Genomic DNA, 11,339 nt, shown 5'->3' on the forward strand with positions numbered 1-11,339 from the left:
TACAAGGTGTGTGGTGGCTCGTGATCTTGTGCCCAGCCAAGACTGCAGCACATTCCATTGGTTTATATCTCTGTACTTTCATCTATCCTGATAAATCTTAAATTTGGTCTTGTCTTGTTATCTCATAGTTCTTGAAAATTCTGTTCATAGTTTCTTAACATCTTCTCTCCATAGCTAACTTTATTTTGAAGATTATATATTTTGTCTTCATTGCTTGAGGTTCTATTTTCCAAGTGGCTTAGTCCATTGGTGATGCTTTCTATTCAATATTTAATTTGTTTGTTTGTTTGTTTCTTTATTTCAAGGATTCCAGCTTTTTTTTTTTTTTAGAATCTCTGCCTCTTTATTGAAGTGATCTTTCACTTCTCTCTGATTTCATTTCTTATACTGTCCTTTAACTTAACAGATCAGTTTAACTATGTACATACTAAACTCCTTCTCAGACATTGCTTCCACTGTAGTGTCAATGGATTCTGTTATTGGCTTATTTTGGTTTGTTTGGGACAATTTGTTCCCTTGCTTTTTTATGTTATTATTATTATTATTATTATTATTATTATTATTATTATTATATCGTGCCTTGGTGTGGGTCTGTTGTAACTTTGTGTGTCTACGCATCTTACAGTATGGATCTAAGGCAGTGGAGTTTCTACACTGTGGACTTACAGTCTCCCTGAAGGTTTCCAGGACCTCAGTGCTTGGGGGAGACCAATAATAACAACAACCAATGAAAACTATGTATAGCATTAAATCAAATAGTTCCCACTATGTTGTCTACAATGTTAATTATCACAATAAATAGAAATGATATGATCGTTTACTGACTACAATAAAAGCAAGTTTGCAAAAGGGTTGTTTATAATTTCAAATGGACAGAAAGAGAATTGAAGTGATACAGGATGTGGTGATTAGGAGAGAGGAGGAGAGCAGAAGTAAAAAGTTAAGGAAAGAGTGAAGAGAGAACAATAGAGCTTGGCTGTTAGCAGAAGAAAAGAGAGAATCAAGGGAAACAGGTAGGAGAAAAAATATGAGTCTATAAAGCAAAAATTTTAAAAAATCAAAAATAAAAATAAAAGAGTATACAACAAAACTAACCTATTCTAATCAAACATCCTAGTTCACAAAAACTAATCCATGAAAAATACCTGGTTTCAAAAATGCTAGAAATGAGAAAAAATATGGATATATACAAATGTCACAATTAATATATAAAGGTCACAATTAAACAGAGAAAAAGAAAAGAATAAAAAAAATTGATGAAATGTTAAAGAATTCTTTCCACTAGAGTTCAAAATAGTCTCAGCTTCTCTTCTCAGAAGTTGTAAGTAGTGTGGAGTGTGATGCTGCACCCTCTGGATGGCTGGAGTGAGAGGTAATCCCATAGGCAGGATTCCTGGAGGTGGGATTTAGGTGTAGGTGGGCTCCAGGCTCTTCACTCAATGCCAGTTGGTCTAGAGATTTTAAATCAGTGCACCTCCAGAGCCCAGGACTTGCTGGTCCATGACTGAAGACTGTACCCCAGAATCTCCCCTGAGTTCCACTCGTGGGGTGGGGCACCCAATACTTAGTCCTCTACATTGTCTTTAGACCCCACATTTCCCGGTCTCAGTTTCAGTCTCCCAACAATCTCCCCTGCCCCTGCCCTTCCAAGTTCCAGGCCAGATGTGTCTCTCCCAGGTGGTCCTGCAGGCATTCGGATTGGAGGGGGAGGGGTAGAGCCAGGTGAGGTTCTTCAACCACCGTCTCCTGTGTAAACCTCTCTCCACATTTGACTCTCTCCTAGTCACTTAAGCACACTCTGCGTCATGCCGTGTTTACTGTGCCTGTATATCAGGCCAAACTTGGGTTTGCCAGGGATTGGTGTCTTCAGCTGCAGGGCCCTGCACGGTGGCTGTAAAATGGTTCCTTCCTTAGTCCTCTGCACAACACCTGGAGAGATGGCAGCTTCTCCCCGCCCCTGCACACGAATACTGTGCAGTGTGTCTTTCAGGTTTGCTGGGCAATGTCCTTGATCTCTAAAGACTCCGTACCCAGACACGCCTTGGCCTCACAAAATCCTGAGTTCGTTTAATTTGCTTATCTTTCCACTTTGCTCACAGAGGGACCGCTCTGGCTCCTGCTTCCTGCCCAGCCACAGCAGGGCTGTTCTGCTGGGATTTCTTCCTTGTTTTATTATATCCAACCTCCTGAGTCCCCGATCTGCTTTGAATGTCCAGTTTCAAATTCCAGGAAAGTCCCCTCCCTCGTTTTTGTTCACCCACCTTGCTGAGAAGCTGCCTGCCCACTTTTTTGGTTTCATTCCACAGAGCAGCCAGGAAAGCGACTTCCTCTAGTCCAGCATCTTGAAAAGCTCAAAACCCTCCTTCCATTTTATCTTCGCTTCTCAAAAGGATGGTACCTACAGATTCAGATCTATCCTTCACAAGCTCCCTGGATTTTGGATGTACCGATTTCTGTTTCCTTGGGCTTCCTTTTTAAGTTTAGTCCATTAGAAACTCTACTAATTGGTTTGGAAAAAATCCCACACCTAACCATAGGAAGGGAACCTACTTCTTAGATCCACTGTGACTTACTTTTTTTTTTAAATATTTATTTTTTAATTGTAGTCGGACACAATACCTTTATTTATTTTTATGTGGTGCTGAGGATGGAACCCAGGGCCTTGCATGTTCTAGGTGAGTGCTCTACCGCTGAGTCACAACCCCAGCCGCCCCCCCCCACTTACTTTTAAAACAAACATCTTTGTTTCTCTTCCTCTCTCCTTACTCCTCCCTAATCTCACCCTCTTGTTAATCCCAGGGAAACAGGATTATCTTTCTTCCCCATCCAAGGCAGAGGTATCTGTCCTTGAGAATACACCCATCACAGGAACAAAGTGATTCAGACTTGGGAATGGCACCAGAAGATCTCAGAAATGACCACCTCCCAAACTGACAAGTGAATTTCAACTCTGGAAAGAGAATACATGGAATATAGCCTTTGCATCACCTCTTTGATGGCCAGAATCTCTGGGACAGGAGTCCCCTGGGCTTCTCCTTTGCTAGCCAAGCAATAAAACTTATTTTTCCTTTTTTTTTTTCCAAAACTGTGTTCTCATTATTGGATTGGCACTGGGGACAAGGACTGAGCTTTTGTAACAATTCTGGTCTTTGATCAAAGTTCAACTTCTCTGGAGGCCACTCCTGACCACCATGTCCAATACAGCAACTAAGCTCTCTCTGTCCATTCTTTCTTCCTTATCTTTGCAGTATTTACCACTATAGATGTTATTGTGCTTGCTTTTTATTTGCTTATTTCCCATTCCCATTCCCATAAACGCCATTAGGATAGGAACTTCACTCTCAACACCGTGAACCCACAGCATCTAGATGGGCTCCTGACACAGGATAAGAGTTTGGCAAACATTATTTGAAAGGAAGAATGAATGATTTGCCTGCTCAGACAGGTGGATGGTCATGAGAGCTGCTTGATGAACTGTACAGTTGAGGAAAATGCAACCTTGCATTTCATGCTCATGGTCTTTCCCATTGTTTTCCTTTCTTTTACCACCCAGTGGTTCCCAGAGGAGGTAGACCTGCAAAGATCTCTTCTGACCTGATCTGCCTTTACTCTGAAAGGGTCTTCCCCACTGGGGGCTAGCCAGAATTAACCCCAGCATTTTCTTGTCCCAGGGAGCTCTCTCCCTGCCGTCATGACCTAGTAAGAGGAGATTCCTGTCTCATTCCCAAGAAGTAGGTGAATCGAAAGATAAATAAAGAAGGAAGAGAAGACATGAATGAAAGACACTGCAAAACCTAACACACAAGGGTCTGCAGTACTTGCCAGAACAGGCAATTCAGGATCTGTTCAGTCTTTGAATTCTCCAACAGATCGGGTTCCTCCTCACCTCAGACTCCATCAAACATTATTATAGAGCTGGGGATGTGTCTCTGTGGTAGAGAGTTTGCCTAGTATGTGCAAGGCCCCGGGTGACCACAGTAACCCAAAACAAACAAAAACCTTCATTATGAATGCAACAAAAGAACCAAATAAAGGAAATAGAGAGGAGAGGCGGTCAACAGTAACAGGTTTACTCAGGGCTCACCTGCGGAGGTGGGCCCAGTGGACACTGGAACCTGTCTTCTGCCTACATCCTGGGTACACACGGGGGAGTGAGGGAGGTGGAATTTTTGCCATTAGGCTATTGCTAGGGGTTGTCAGGGCAAGGTCCTTGTGGTGTCACCTTCATAAGGAACCAGGTGTTTTTCAGGACTTCAGTTCCACATATCAATTTCCTTTCTTATAATGATGCAGTATCGGGGTTTCTTTGCATAATGGAGTATTGTCTGGGGTTTAGGTCAGGCTGAGTCGGAGGTGGCTGTGAGGTGGCTCTTGCTCCAAGATGGATAATACGTTTCAAAATGACGTTGTCTGTGTCAATTTCTTCCTAATGATGAATACCTTCAAATATACCAAACATTGAAAGAAGCCCTCCACCCAGAATGACCAGGAGTCCATGTTTTGCTGTAGGCACTTTATCTCTTTCTCCCTCATTCTGACTTTCCCCCTCAGTATTCTAGCAAGTATTTCCCAGGGATAATAACATTCTTCTACTGATCACATTATCATACCTAAGAATATCACCAATCATTCCATAATCTAAACTAATCTATGAACTACACTCAAATTCTCCTTTTGTCTTAAGACTGTATTTTCCAGACTGTTTTATCAGGATCTAATAGAGAATCACACCTTGCTTTTGGTTATGTCTTTATTTTAACCTAAAATGGCCCCTCTTGGACTGTTTATCCTTGGCACTGCTTTTTTGAACTCTCCAGGCCAGGTGGCTTCAAGGTCACACTATGTCCTTGGTGCGTTTGGTTGTTTCCTCCTATGGCCAACTAGTTTTCTGGCATTTTCTGCAGTCTCAGTGCTGGGAATGCACGTGGTTAAGCTGATATGAAACACCTCTGTACAGAGTCTGTGTGACTAGTTTCCCATCACTCCTAGAGCTCACTCCTAGCTGCTCACTTTCCTGAGCTGTTTTCCTTATCCTCAAAGCCAGCATCTCTCTGGTTGTCTTCCATGGTCACATTTCCCTCTGCCCTCAGCTAAGTCAGATTCTATCCCTTTTAGGGTTCATGTGATTGGCTTGGACCCCTTGATGGTCAAAGTACTGTCCCTATCTTCCCTCACTCCCAAAGTCCCTTTGGCCATGGAAGATAACACCACACACACACAGCAGGGGGAGGAGAACACAGGTATCTTGGGGGACAGTATCCTGCCTCCCCATATCCAGGTGACCCACGGTGTACCATCATATCAAGAAGTCCATTAGGAAACTGCCCCTATGTTAGGGATTGATGATTGTCAGGGATTTGAAGAGGGAAGTCCTTAGAAAAGCTGTCAACTACCTTGGTGTGTGTGCGCGCGTGCGCGCACTTATGTAAAGAGAGATACCATGGGGCTGCCTGAGCCTCGGCACAGAGATTCTGATTCACTGGCTCAGGGCTAATGGCCGCCATGCCGGGTCCTCTTGCTTCATCAGAAGTGGGTGACTCACATATGCATAAGTCGGGGACCCAACCCTGAAGGGACCAGGGCAGAAGCACCAGGTGGAAGCTCATTTCCTTGATCCCCTCCTGAAATCTGGTCTCTCAGGGACACCTAGGTGGTGGAGTCATTTCTCAACTTATCAACAGTCACCAGCAAGAATAAACATGCAGGTGACAGCCAAATGAGCGACTGTCCTCAGGGAAGGGGCTGCTGATAGATTTCCTTTCTCAGGCATGGTGGGTTTGCTCAATCTGCTCAAATGTAAGGTGAAGGAGGCAGCTTTTTATTTCACTTTTCTGTTTTTGTTTTTGGCAATATTTAGTTTTTAAATGATACAAATATAGTCTATTAACCAATGTGTTGATCAAAAAGGTAATGCAGAAACAAGAAATTGAAATATTATACACGTGTATAATATAAAAAGATAAACCTCCCTCCCCAGTTCTATTCCTTGCAACACTTGCTAGTATCAATCTCTTGTGTTTCCTTCCAAAAACACACTGTGAATATACTGACATTAGTATGCACACACCCATCTCTTTCTTATATAAATACGCTGTTCTGTATTTTGCCTTTTCCCCTGGATCTGCTTTCATACCAGCACATAAAATCAACTGTATTCCTTTTTATAATCACAAGCTGTGAATGGATGGGTAAAATTTATCTTGCCACTCCCTAACAAACAGGGTTCTTTGAGATTATTTCTGGATTTTGTTACTATAAACACTGCTACAATGACTAATCGTGCCTAGACGTTGTTTCTCACATGGGCTAGTTGGTTTGAAGGCAAATACCTAGAGATGGATTGCTGGGTAAAAGGTTTTGCTCATTTAAAGTTTGATTGGATATTGCCAAGTTGCTTTCTAAAGAGGTTCTGGTAATTGTACCAGGACCGACTTCTAAGAGTAAAGGACTGCCTGTTTCAAAACACCCTCTTTGAAGTCAGTCTTAAGCAATTAGAATCTCAAATTGGAATCTAGTTTTGGAGGTGCCATTTGCCCCTGGCTCAGTTTTATGAGTGTAGGGGAAAGAACACTAGTTTAAAAGGCAGGGCTCTGGGGCTAGGGATGTAGCTCAGTAGTAGTGTGCTCACTTAGCATGTGTGAGGCCCTAAGTTCCATCCTGGCAGCACAGAGAGAGAGAGAGAGAGAGAGAGAGAGAGAGAGAGAGAGAGAGAAAATAGAACTCTAATGAGTCCTGATCTGGCCCTCCAATTCCCTAGAAGACCCTGATGAAGTGAGGTCCCCTCCTTGGCACTGAAGTTTTTCACTGGACAAAAAGAACCTTGAATTATAGAAGTTTGAACTGTTGACCCTGACTCCAGATCTGTGATGCCCACCTGATGTGGAGTGGCCAATCACCTCCTGGTATAGCTGCTGCTCCATCAGCAAGTCCAGCTCCATGTGTCAGGGGCCCTATGAGACACCAAAGATGAAGAGAGAGCATCTACCTTTTAAGGAAGGTGACTGCATGTAGTCCTGTGGGGTGGCATGGACGATGGGGCTGAGAATGTTCAGAGGATGGAGATCTGACACTGGACACTGGGCGTTACCAGCAGGTTCATAAAGAGATACCATTTGCCTAAGATTTTAAAAATAAGTAAAATGCACCAGGGATGGTAGAATGGAAGTTGGGGCACACTAGCAGCAGAAGGAAGGGCACAGAGGAGTGAAAGTCCAATTAACAAAATGAACAGGGTGCTGGAGGGCGGGCAAAGCCCTAAGGCAAATAGGTTGTGCCTGACCACGTGCTTGCACAATGGCTGAGGAATGACCATGAACTCTTATCCCCCACCACCAACACTCCTTCCACAGAGTTTCCCGTCTGATATCAACTGCATTCTTTCAGTGTGGTTAGACCTTCAAACCACCTTTGACCCCTCTTGTTCATAACCCATGCCCAGTCCATCACCAAATCCTACTGACTCCAGCTTCAGAATCTATCACAAACCCAGGTCCTTTTCCACTGTCACTGCTGGCACCTTGGTCATCTCACCATCACCTCTCAAGTGGACGTCTGGAATGCGTACCTGGTCTCCTTTCACCCATGACGACCTCATGGGGTCCTCAGCAGAGCAAGGAGTGATCCTGATCTAGGTGAGCCTCTCCTCCAGTGGCCTCCAGGGTGAAAGCCAGGGTGTGTGATGACCCACAGGATCCTACAGGTCACAACCTGCCCTGCCTCCCGCCACTTGAACCTTATACCCTACTTTTCCTTCCCCTTTCTGCACTCCTACCTTCTCTCGCCCCACCTGCCTCCTAGTTGCTCCAGCCTCAGAATCATTGCCCTGGCCATTCACTGCCCCTGCCTGGAAAACTCTCCCAAGACACCAGCAGGCACACACTCTCCTACTCTTGCTTATTGCCGGGTCCTTCTTCCGCAAGATTGCCAGCTCAGTGAAGGCGGGATTTTTGTCTGATTATTGCACTACCTTGGAACACTGCCTGGCTTAGCATGTTTGTGAATGAATAAATGAATAAATAAATCAGACATTTTCTGTTGAGGGTTCATGGAAACAAAGAACACACACTCACCATCAAAATCGGCATTTTCCCTCACACCATTTTTCCATTTTCATGCTCTCAGGAAGCTGATGTGTCCAATTCTGACTCTCAGTAGGACATCAACTGACCCATTAGGGATTAAGAGAGAAGGAAAAGCAGAGTAATTACACCTAGGGCTTTGCTTTCTGGCTGTCACTTACCAATTGTGTAAGCCAACCTCCCTGGATTTCCAGTTCCTCATCTGCAAATTGGGAACAAAGATACAAACCTCCCAGGGGAGATGAACTAAGAGAACAATGTAAGTCTTTTAGCAGGATGGGACCATTTTTGAAGTGCTCAATGTATTTTGACTAATTAACATTATACAAGAGCTATCTGCCCCTGGAAATTGGATCTTAGAGTCAATAAAGCTCCTAGCTCTAAAGACTCTCATGATAAAATTGGGAGGGAGGTAGTCACACCTTGGGTCTCCTGGCTATGACTACTGCTCCCCTCTCCCTCCCCACCAGTCTCAGCATCCCATTGAGAGGATATTCCTCAGGCCTCCATTTCCTAGTAGTGAATTTCCTGCCGGTCCCTGTGATAGCATTTGCCAAGGAGGTTAAAAAAATGCCAATTTAGGTATTAGAGGGGGGAAAATGAACAGGTGGCTCAAAAGACTCAGAAAATCAAGATCTAGTGTCTTCTCTCATACGCAGAATCTAGAGGAAAAATAATGTGGGGGGTGTGTGGGGGCAGATCCTATGAAGATAAAGGGGAGATGGCGGAGTGGAGAGGTGGGCTTCTGGGGGCCAGAGGAGAAAGGAGCTGTGGGATGAAATTGTATGATATACCACAGTGAATTCTCTTTTATGTATAGCTATAAAGTGCCAATTTTTAAAAAACAACAAATAAATAGAGGAAGACCAGTGAAGTAGAGGAAGGGGTCAATGGGAGGGAAAGAGGGAGGCAAGAGAAGCACCGGGGACTGAAATGGAGCAAATTACATTCCCTGCAGGGGCCATTATGTCGAAAGGAAGCCCACTATTATGTCTAACTAGAATGCACCAGAGAAAACATCTTTAAAATGCAAAATAAGTCAAACATCACAAACAACAAAACACCTTTGAAATTACTTACTCCTCACCATCTAAAACCCCTCCCGTTACACTTGGTTCTGGCCAAAAATTAGAAATAAGCTCCATGAATATCTAGAGAAGCTGTTAACTGCATTTTATGAAACTTTTATAAATAATTGTGGGAACCAAAATAAAAAAAGAAAAGAAAAGAAAAGAAAAGAAAAAAAAGGCCACTTCTCCCTCCCGGGTTCTCCTTAGGCACTTGGTCACCCGCCTTTTCAGGGGCGGGCTCGGGAGGACCCGGAGGGGCGGCGGCCGCGCTGGCGAAGCTGGGGACCCGGAGCTGGCGGAGGAGACAGCAGGGGAACAAGTCCCGCCCCGCCCCGCCAGGTGCGAGCCAGGTACCTGCCGAGCGCCGCGCCCTGCCGATTGGCCCAGCGCGAATGGGGAGACATCAGGCGGCGGGGCGGGGCGGGGGGCGCGGTCACCCGGGGTGAGTCAGCCCTGGCATGTTCCCTCCTTCCCCAGGTGTGGTTAGGCAACCTAGCCCTGCAGCTGCTGCCAAGTGGGTGACTAAGTTCGTCCCAGGAGGAGGGGTGGAGGAGTGAAGTTTGAATGATAAGAGTTTGCGGATCCACCTCCTTCAAAGGGCGCTTCTGCTCCCCCCAACAGAAAAAGTGGGCATTGTGTGGCATCTTTTGTTCACCTGGCTCCGCGGAGCCTCCAGAAACCCTAAGAGGTGGGGGCTACATAGTTCCCACTATGGTGAGGGTGAGTGTGTGCTTCCCACCCACAGCCTGTTACCTCTGCAGGGATGAACAGCCACTATACTTCTTTTTAGGGATGAAAAGTTGCCATAAATGAACATCTTCTTATTTATCCCAGATTTGCTTAGGGACTTTAAAGCAATCTCCTGCACTGTAGGTGGCAAGAAGCCCACACAGATCTTTACCCCACACGCCTAAAATCCGCTTTCCCTCCCTGCACTCCAAACCTGCTCATCTTGAATTGTTTATGGCACTGAACCACCGAGTCAGAAACTGAGGACAGGTCCTCACTGCCTTCCCCTGCTAGACAGTTCTCAGGCAGCCGGGCAAGAGAGGGGCAAGAGAGGCTGTTAAAAGTTGCCTGCAGTTCTGACCCAACCAGGGGGCGTCCTTAGGTCTCTCTGGGTGGGATGTGGCCCAGCTGAGTGCCTGGCACAGCCATCTCCAACGTGTTGCCCTCAATCCATTTATCACCTTAAAAATTACCGAGAACCCCTAAGCTTTTGTTTTATGGTGTATGGCTATTAATATTTAGTGTATGAACTGTAAATGTGAAAGGTATTTAAGGTGAAATTGAGATTCAAAAACTGTCACCTTAAGACAATCATAAATCCATAATATGTACTCACAGATAATTTTATGAAAAATAACTGTATTTTTCAAAACCAAACATAATTAGAAAAGAGACATTGTTTTACAGTTTTGCAAACCTCTTTTGCATCTTCCCATCCATTGGATACTACTGTAGCAACTGGGAATCTACCCCAAGAGGAGTAAAGGCAAATCTTGTCCTACTCCATTAGGACAACAGTGGTGACTTTGTGAACCCTTCAAAGGGTCTTGGAAGTCCCAGTCATGGGGAATACAGCTGACAGTTTCTAGAATTTGTTACTTTTTTTTTCTTTTCTTTCTTTTTTTTTTTTTTGTCTTTTCATGTTTTGGTTCATTTTCTGCTGATCATTTCTGCTCTGTGTGGATTATTCCAGATAAAGTTCACATGTGTTATAGATGTCAAACAGAAAGGATGTGGGTAACTCCCTAAACCAAATAAAATGAAGCCATAAAAAATATTTTTATTATGCTAATGCAGTATCTTCCCAACAATAAAATTAGGAAATTGTAAACATCCATAACCTCATATGTAGTGGCACCCCCTCCTTCACAAAAAGTCATAACTGGCTTCTCCAGAAATCTTCACCATGGCTGATTTTAGGACTGTCAGTAAAAGAGTCTCTACAAAAGAGTTCAATGTAGATAAACTTCCTATTTTCATGTTGCCCTGTTTCACTTGGCCGCTGGTCGGGAAGATACCAGCACTCCAGGTGCTGGACACCCCCTTACTAGTTTTTCGAAAACATTTAACCATTATAGTAGTTTGTAGAAATGTGTAAACAAGACCTCTGGCCTTAAGCTGGAGCTTCACAGAGATGTCTACATTTCTAAGAGAAGTTACCAATTTGTTGGGCTCCATGGTA

Source organism: Ictidomys tridecemlineatus, chromosome 9, assembly GCF_052094955.1.
Source record: "Ictidomys tridecemlineatus isolate mIctTri1 chromosome 9, mIctTri1.hap1, whole genome shotgun sequence".
Lineage (NCBI taxonomy): Eukaryota > Metazoa > Chordata > Mammalia > Rodentia > Sciuridae > Ictidomys > Ictidomys tridecemlineatus.